At 38.7% G+C, this 10000-nt stretch overlaps 1 protein-coding gene across 2 annotated transcripts in view; it reads left to right on the forward strand.

The window, feature by feature from the left end:
* Positions 1-9733: 9733 nt before the first annotated feature.
* The window catches only part of LOC128690452 (uncharacterized), a 544828-nt gene continuing 544561 nt past the window's right edge, over positions 9734-10000 (forward strand). For both annotated transcript variants that reach the window (XM_070089732.1, XM_070089733.1), the window contains exon 1: positions 9734-10000. This exon is cut by the window's right edge and continues 364 nt beyond it. The gene's annotated coding sequence lies outside the window, so the exon portion shown is untranslated.

Below are 10000 nucleotides of genomic sequence, written 5' to 3' on the forward strand. Positions count from 1 at the left end.
GGCCCGGGTTCGATTCCCGGCGGGTGGAAAACATTTCGACACGTTTCCTTACACCTGTTGTCCTGTTCACCTAGCAGCAAATAGGTACCTGGGTGTTAGTCGACTGGTGTGGGTCGCATCCTGGGGGACAAGATTAAGGACCCCAATGGAAATAAGTTAGACAGTCCTCGATGACGCACTGACTTTCTTGGGCTATCCTGGGTGGCTAACCCCCCGGGGTTAAAAATCCGAACGAAATCTTATCTTATCTTATCTTATCTAGCCTCGTGAAGCTCTGGATGGAGATTTTTCCAGAGCCTGTATGTAACACTTGTGTACCGATTGCGCTCTGCCCTCACCATTCTGTGTTTTCCTTGGGTCGAGTTATAGCTCCTGGACTCCTGACTCTTAAACTTCGCATGAATGGCGAGGATAATGGATGCAAATGTCGTTCTGCCGACGTAAGTGAATAAAAGCCACAGTTTGCAGAAGAAACTGATATTGGGACAACGTTTTTCTCTACGTAAAGCTTGACAGTGTTTGTGTTCGAAGAGGTTGAGCATCTGCTCCTGGGCCCTTCCTCTTAAGCTTCATATGAAGAGTGTAGTTGCTCTTACACCCCATATTTATTTTTTTGTACAGTCACCTCTCTTATAAAGCCCCTCTTCTCTGTGCTTTTTTTTGTATATGTGACTGAACAGGCTCATTCAAAATTGAAAAGCCTATGGAAAGGTCTTCATAATATTTGGTATTCAGTGGATGCGCTCTGTCAGTCGCATTTGCAAAAAAAATAAACACTATATTTAGAAACTTACTGAGAAAGCTTACTGCATCTAATTTCCTAACTTGGAGAGCATGTACAGAGTCAGGCTTAACTAGCTTCAGAATGTTCATTTCGTATGATTATGTGGCTCATGTGTGTACACATGTGGGCTCACATTTGTACTCACCTATTCATCCCGGCGTTGCCTCCTAACTAGCCTCTACATAAAGTTATAGACTGCTAATGGATTGCCTATTATGTGCACAAACCCCCTCCATTGCACGGTGGAAACCATTATCGTCACCACCAGGTCTATTAGGTACCAAAATGACTTCAAAAGACGTCAATAGCTTGGTTTTATTTACATAAAGATTGCTAGCAAAAGAACAACTGATAACTTGATCTAATTCAACAACATTTTGATTTTAAATTGTAAAGAGATTGAGTCTCATACCCCCATTATCTGGTTAATATGCCCCCAGGGGTATAGATACCACCGGTTAGGAACCCCTGATCTCTAGGGTTCACTAACTTATTTATTTATTGTGTTCTAATGATTCTTAATGTTTGGGGTGAAGCGTGTGTGTTAAGTTCTTACTGTATTTGTAGGTGCAGGAACAGAAATACACTCGTGGTGCATTTCTGTTTATCCTCACATATTTTTTGTTCTCTAATTTCCATTGGATATTGCAATTAATACTTTGAATTTATACCATTAATCAACCACACTGTGAGTGAAGAAAACTCTTATATTCCCTTGTTTTCAATCTCTCTTTCTCTTGTGGCCTCTCGGAGATTAAAAGGGAACAAAAGAGAGTGCAAAAATTATAGGGGGATAAGTCTGTTGAGTATACCTGGTAAAGTGTATGGTAGAGTTATTATTGAAAGAATTAAGAGTAAGACTGAGAATAGGATAGCAGATGAACAATTAATGGTATAAAATACTGACGCGATAGAAAAAAAGACAAATTGACACAAATGTAGTATTACGCCATTATTTATCGACAACGTCTCGCCCACACAGTGGGCTTTATCACGTCACAAACGCATCTGTTAGTGACTTGGTAAAACCCAATACGTGGGCGAAACGTTGTCAGTAATGGATCTCATAATCTGTATTTGTGTCTATGTGGCCTCTCGATATCTCTTTAATATTCCTGTTTACCTTGCATGTGGTTAGCATGTAATTTCATTCAGTTTTTATGAACATATGCACAGCTGTGTGGGTGTGGGCACCACCACACAGCTGTGTGGGTGTGGGCACCACCACACAGCTGTGTGGGTGTGGGCACCACCACACAGCTGTGTGGGTGTGGGCACCACCACACAGCTGTGTGGGTGTGGGCACCACCACACAGCGGCGGCATATTCCACTTTTGACTCATCATATGTTGTAAATAACTTATTTAATATTTCCGCATATTTACGTTAGATAGCTGTTTTATTTCCCGTCAGTGTACGGTAGCGCAAGAGTTACTCAGTATTTTATTTGCACTATCTTCCGGTGATAACATTGCTTGTTTTAGTTTGATAACACTTAAATCTGTCTGTCTATCTTTTTGTTTGTCTGTCTCTGTCTCTGTCTCTCTCTCTCTCTCTCCCTGAGATTTTAAGTGTTTTGTCACACTGTCTATTTTCTTCATGTGACGTTAAGTTGTTTTCTCCCATTTTAGGAAATTTATCATCCGTCATCCATTTATCAGGCCAGTTGCTCAATTTATCTAACTCTTATCGACTGGCTGTAATGATTCCTCTGTGTATGTGTGTTTTTGTTTGTGTGTGCATGCGTGTGTGTGTGTGTGTGTGTGTGTGTGTGTGTGTGTGTGTTTATGTGACTAACAAGAAGGGTGCGAGACGTACCATTGATAGAAGTGTTTACAAGTGAATAATGGAGAAGTAATTACCTGCTATGTGTCAACATGAGAGACAATGTATGTGAGGACATGTCTCCTGGTGTTCCTCTAGGGATGCTGCTGCCAATCTGCATATTTTTTACGGTCTTGAAGATGCTGTTCTCGCTACCGCATATTGTCAAGAAGCTTTTATGACTTCACTTTCGCTAAAAATTATGAATTTGTTTTGCAAATATTTGCCTATTGGTATTTTTAAAGTTCAAACTGATATTTCCGTAATGGTAATATCGTCAAGTGTGTTACACACACACACACACACACACACACACACACACACACACACACACACACACACACACCACCACCACCACCACCACCACCAACAACAACAACAACAACAACAACAGCTTCAATAGATCAACGCAACATGGCAAAAACTAATCCCACAAACAGTAAAATAAACGAAATACAATTGGGAAAACTGTCAAAAGCCCTGGTGAGAGTCTTAGCAGAGGCGGTCCTACCAAGAAACACTGGCCATAAAGACTAATTTATGAGAGCTGGCAACGCCACACTGACAATGTGAACATAACGTAATCATAATTGTTCGTCCTTTCTTCACCAGTTTTCACCACCTTTATCCTCCTTCTGTCCCCTGTGACTAATTCCTTACTGTAGGTTGGATAAATGCATGAGTGAGAGGGGTTGGATTTGAGTGGGACTTGCATATGAGTGGATAGGGTTAACAGAGCTTATTTCTTGGGTGGCATTGAAAATTGGTTGGGCAAATGTTTTGTTGGTGGGATTGATTGTAAAGGACTTGCCTAGCATGGGCCAACAGGCCTGCTGCAGTGTTCCTCCTTTCTTATGTTCTTAAGTTCTTATACTTCTCCCGTGCTCAGTGGATGAGTTCCTCATCATCCTTCTCCAGTATTCAGTGAGTAGTTCCCTCTCTTCATCCCTGCTGTCACAGTAGCCTGCTCCATTTATTCCCTGTTTTCTCCTATCCTTAATTGCTAGCTCCCAGTTTTTCCTATCCCTAAGTGATAGCCTCATGTGTGCTGCAGTGGATAGTAACCGGAGAGAGATATGCAACTCTTCTCTGGGTGTATGCACTGACAGATACACATCATTTGCGTATACTGGGACACATACACACATCTCTGTTTATAAGCAATGAGAGGTACACATCTCGACGTTTAAATACACTGTTTACTCGGCTGGTTTCTTGGGTTTGAAGCTTATCAACTACACGAGAGTCATTAAGGCTGCATGTCACCTCTTCACCACCAGTCTAGAATATTTTAATTCCTTAAATAGGAATTTAAGAGAGATATAAACCTCCCGGTGTAGATACACTGAGTCATACATACCTCTCGATATATATACATATATACACTTCTCGACATATACACACCTCTCGACATATATACACACACCTATGCTATTGATAAGTTGTGTATATGTCTAGTGTTAATATACAAAGACGATTTAAATTTATATATATATTTTTTTTGCAAATACAGAAAAGATGTTTTAGAGAATCAGATAATTTTTCAAAATCACTTTTTTTTTTTTTAATTTTACAAGTGTACAATTTTGGTTATTTATTTCTGGCTTAAGCATTAGTGTGAGGAATTATTTTCTCCCCAAAATACAAATTAATTTTGAATTTCTAATCGCTGTAAATTGCACGAATCATTAATTACTTCACGCCCCCCGCCCCCCCGCCCCCCTGTCGGAATTTTTTTCCAATACCTACGTAAAAAAGGGGAAATCTTTCTCCAAGAGAAAAACTAAGTGTAGTTTTTTTCCTAATTTTTTTAATCTGGTTCATGAAAGGGGGAATCGAGGTCGCAGTCTGTGGACGGAGGACCGAGCCTTCAGTCAGTACTTGTGCTGAGTGACCGACAAAGCTTCGTCTCTTCCTGGAAAATCTAAGAGTACCTACCGAGTACTGTTCTGTCAGGAATGACTTACCGAGAAGATCAATGACTTACTCAGTAGAGAAATGAGTCAATGAGTATAAGGCTCACTCATTAAAGGGGTGAGTCACTGCGTTGAATGTTGAGTTACATCGTAAAGGAATGAGTTACTGGGTGCAGGACTTATTTATGCTTAAAAGAAAACCTTGGTGCTTAAGCGAGTGCAAAAAATCTGTGAGTGAGCCCCTGAGTGAATGAGAAGTGAAGGAATGAGTGAACGAGTACTGATGTACTCATTCCGCTTGATACATAGCCGTCTGGAAGTAAACAACGAGTGAGAAGGAGAAGAATTCCGGAGTTCTGATTCCAGAGTACAGAATCCTCTGATATAAGTTAGTACTGGTCATAGACCGGACAGCGGGGGCGTTGGCCCCCGGAATTCTCTCCAGGTAAACTCCAGGTAAATAATCAGGTGCCAGAAGTACATCACTGATTACAGCCATCAGGTTTCAGAAACAGATTACTAATTAAAGAGCTGTCTCTCGTAAGCAGCAGCGAATTCCTGCGACTCTTGAAACATCATTTAATAACTCTTAATTGCGTTTAGGGGCGCTTTTGGCTTCCACGTCCAAGCAATTAAGGAACTGACAGAAAAATCCTGCGTGTAATTACCTGTAGCTAGAATGAGTTATCAGCGATTAGGCAATCTTTTCAGTGGATGATTCTAGGGGAGACGAGTTAATGTTTAACTGGAAGACGAAGCAGTGCATGGAAAGAGTAGGTAAAAGTAGAAGGATAGAAGAGAAAGGGGTGATAGTTATGGCCTATGAGAGAGAGAGAGAGAGAGAGAGAGAGAGAGAGAGAGAGAGAGAGAGAGAGAGAGAGAGAGAGAGAGAGAGAGAGAGAGAGAGAGAGAGAGAGAGAGAGAGAGAGAGAGAGAGGTGTGGGTGTGTGTGGGGAAGCACCAGTCTGTGGCTAGCAGTAAGGTAGTGCGTATCGCCTGTCGCGCGCTCCGTTCCTTAAGCGACCCTCTTCTCTCACCCCCTTCAACCGTCTGGTCAGCCGCTCTGACTGGCCCGTTCGTGAGGGGGTAGCAATCACCCGCCAGTCAGACACACACCTGCCTGCCAGCCACTCGGTGATCGCAAACCCTCGTCCATTGCACATGTGCGTGACAATGTGTAAAAAATGCATCGACTCATTGTTCAGTGCTATGTTCCTACATTTGTTGACACTAATTTTTCAATTGTCGCAGTTACTCCTTCACTCGTCTGTCTTCCCAGTTGATTTTTGACGCTTTTAAACCAACATAAGATTTCTTCTTCAGCATTTTCCCGTAAAAAAATAGGTGCCCAAACTTATTGCTCTCGAAGGATGTCTTATTTTTCCATTATGAAAATACGGAATAATTACACTCGCACCAAGATATTAAGAACATTTCAGACGTGTGCTGGCGTAGTTTACCTCAGAGAATCAGAGAATTTATTGTCTCAGATTGGGATGCTGGTTGGCTGTTTTGAGAGAAATAAAATGATCCTTCCCGAGTGAAGGTGCATTGTTACCATGATGGTGCATTGTTAGTACCATAATTGTGCATTATTACCATGATGGTGCATTGTTAGTACCATGATGGTGCATTATTACCATGATGGTGCATTGTTAGTACCATAATTGTGCATTATTACCATGATGGTGCATTGTTAGTATCATAATTGTGCATTATTACCATGATGGTGCATTGTTAGTACCATGATGGTGCATTATTACCATGATGGTGCATTGTTAGTACCATAATTGTGCATTATTACCATGATGGTGCATTGTTAGTACCATGATGGTGCATTGTTACCATGATGGTGCATTGATAGTATCATGATGGTGCATTGTTAGTACCATAATAGTGCATTATTACCATGATGGTGCATTGTTAGTACCATGATGGTGCATTGTTAGTACCATGATGGTGCATTGTTAGTTCTGTGATGGTGCATTGTTAGTTCTATGATGGTGCATTGTTAGTACAATGATGGTATATTGTTATTACCATGACGGTGCATTTTTTTACCATGATGGTGAGTTGTTAGTACTATGATGGTACATTGTTAGTACCTTAATGGTGCGTTGTTATTACCATGATGATACACTGTTAGTACCATGATGTGCATTGTTAGTACGAACCATAATGGTTTATAGTTAGTACTATGATGTGCATTGTTAGTACCATGATGGTGCATTGTTAGTACCTTAATGGTGCGTTGTTATTACCAAGATGATACATTGTTAGTACCATGATGGTGCATTGTTAGTACCATGATGGTGCACTGTAATCATCATGACTGGCAGTTCGAGAGAGTAACATAGCAGGCGCTACACCTGTAACATACAAGACATCACAGGGATACAAAGAAGGAAGTCTTTATCCAGACAACGTTTCACTTCCTCGGTCTACATAAATTTCGGTCTAATTAAGCCTCGGTCTACATAAACCTCGATCTAATTAAACCTCAATCTACATAAACCTCGGTCTACATAAACCTCGGTCTATTTAAACCTTGGTCTACATAAACCTCGGTCTACTTAAAACTCGTCTACATAAACCTCGATCTACATAAACCTCGGTCTACATAAACCTCTGTCTATATAAACCTCGTCTACATAAACCTCGTCTACTTAAACCTCGTCTAGTTATAGCTTTCACTGCAATAGAAATCTCTATTGTCCCGAGAGATCAGGCTGTTCTCTGTCACCAACGAATGAGACTGGATAAGTCTGACCCGCAATTAAGGTCGGAGAAAAAATTTCGTGACACTAAATAAAACTGTGTGCCCTATGAAGCATATTTATTGCAATAAATGTTATGGTTGTCCAAACTATCAGCTTCGGGAATTGCAACTATTGTTTTTAGTAAAGAATAATAATGATTCAGCTGGTAATAAATTGTAATTGCAATTGTTTTATAATTACGTTTGGGTAATGGCTGTCAATATATATATATATATATATATATATATATATATATATATATATATATATATATATATATATATATATATATATATATATATATATATATATATATATATATATATATGTCGTGCCGAATAGGCAGAACTTGCCATCTTGGCTTAAATAGCAACGCTCATCTTGCCATATAGGACAAGTGAAAATTTGTGTATGCAATAATTTCGCCAAAATCATTCTGAAACTAACGAAAAAAATATATTTGATTGTGTTTGTTTAGTATTAAATTACTGTAAGCGTATTTAAAATATATTTAGTTGGGTTAGGCTAAAATAAATTGTTCTTGTTATAATAAGGTTAGGTAAGTTTTCTAAGATTCTTTTGGTGCAAATTTAAAAATTTTTACATTAACTTTAATGAAAAAAATATATCTCTAAACGTATAAAAGAAATTTTTAGAAAGGACTTAATTTTAAATGAGTTCTTGCTAATTGACCAGTTTTGCCTATTAGGCACGACATATATATATATATATATATATATATATATATATATATATATATATATATATATATATATATATATATATATATATATACATATATGCAAAACAACCACTCTGAAATCACCTGTTTACTGTGATCTTATTGCATATATATATATATATATATATATATATATATATATATATATATATATATATATATATATATATATATATATATATATATATATATATATATATATATATATATATTCACATGAGAGAAGGAATAGATCAGCATTCATGCCAGAGTGCAGAACGTTTAACAACCTTTTGTTTAATGGTCACAAAAAAGGAGGGTAATATCACCTCCCTGGTGGGTTACTGTCTACCAGCATTCGACCTGTTAAACCATTGGTAATTGTCAAATTGTTTCAGTACGAGTTATAATTCAAGACTTAACAAGCAAGCGTGTTATTACGCAATTTTCTCACTTCCAGAAGTTATTACAGTTGTTACCGTGTTTCAATTACCTTACGAAAAAACAAAGGCTTATGCGTACCAAATTCGTGTACATATTTCGTGTGCTTGATTATGTCTCGCAATTTTTTTCACAAATATTTGCACACGTACGAACTCTAAAACTAAATATAAAAATAACTTAGAGAGCAAATACCCCTAAGCAATCACTGATAATTGGCAGTAAGTAATTATTGGCAATTATCACTAACTACCCATCCATAATTACCGATAAATAACTATTGATATCAGCTTTTAAAGGTCGAATGAAATCTTATTTCACAAGGAATTTGTTGTCACTAAACTGTTTTTCGAGGAAGATTTTTTTGCCACACCGAGATGCCGGCCACTGTACTGTTTTTAATTGGCCAATAAATCGCCTGTAACAGAACGTTGGCCACACTTTCGTCTTGTTAATACGTTGTCCAATAAATCATCTTGATGATACGTTGTCCACTAAATCGTCTCAGTAATAAATTGGCCACTAAATCGTTCTACTATACAGTGGCCACAATATCGTTGTGTTAGGAAGTTATCCAATAAATCATCTTGATTATACGTTGTCCAGTAAATCGTTCTACTAAACATTGATCATTAAATCGTCATAATAGCACGTTGTCCACTAAATCTTTCCAGTACACGTTGTCCACTAAATCGCTTTGATAACACGTTGGCTACTATATCATCCTTGATGATTCGTTGGCCAATATATCGACCTTGATGATTCGTTGGTCACTAAATCGTCCTAATATCACACTGGCCAGTATATCGCCCCTGACGACACGCCGCTCACTAAATCGTCTCTTATGACAGCATTCAGGGGATATATTGTTTGATTACTTTTTTTAGTGTGCGATATATCTCTCCCTCAGTAATGACACACACACACCGAGTCCTCAGTCAGTGTAGTCTACCTCAGCGAGGACTCGTTCTGTGTCTGCCTCAATGAGGACTTAGTGGCGTCAGTGAAGAGCCGTCTTGTCTCAGTCAGGAAGGAGTTGTTGTGCGTCAGTGAGGAGTCGTTTTGTTTGAGTCAGAGAGGAGTTGTCTTGCGTCAGTGAGGTGTCGTTTAGGTTGAGTCAGGGAGGAGTTGTTTTGCGTCAATGAGGTGTCGTTTTTTTGGTGTCAGAGAGGAGTTGTTTTGTGTCAGTGAGGTGTCGTTTTGTTGGAGTCAGAGAGGAGTTATTTTGCGTCAGTGAGGTGTCGTTTTGGCTGCGTCAGTGATAACCTTTGTTATCTCTGTCCTCTTGTTATCTATTTTTATAAATTTCTGGTGTTCCTCGTTAGAAGAAAATCTTTATCTGGCACTGAGAACGGTCTTACCAAACACCGAAATCACACACAAGTATAAAGTGAACGCGTGTGAAGAAACAAGGAAAAAAAAACGAATAAGTGTGTACTCATTACGAGGAAAAAAACGCGTGAGCAAAGAAATAAGAATAACATGAACACATGAACGCGTGTAAGGAGGGAAAAGAAAATAGTGAACAACTGGCTAGAAAATTTTTCATTCAGAA

The sequence above is a fragment of the Cherax quadricarinatus genome, chromosome 29, assembly GCF_038502225.1.
Source record: "Cherax quadricarinatus isolate ZL_2023a chromosome 29, ASM3850222v1, whole genome shotgun sequence".
Classification (NCBI taxonomy): Eukaryota; Metazoa; Arthropoda; class Malacostraca; order Decapoda; family Parastacidae; genus Cherax; species Cherax quadricarinatus.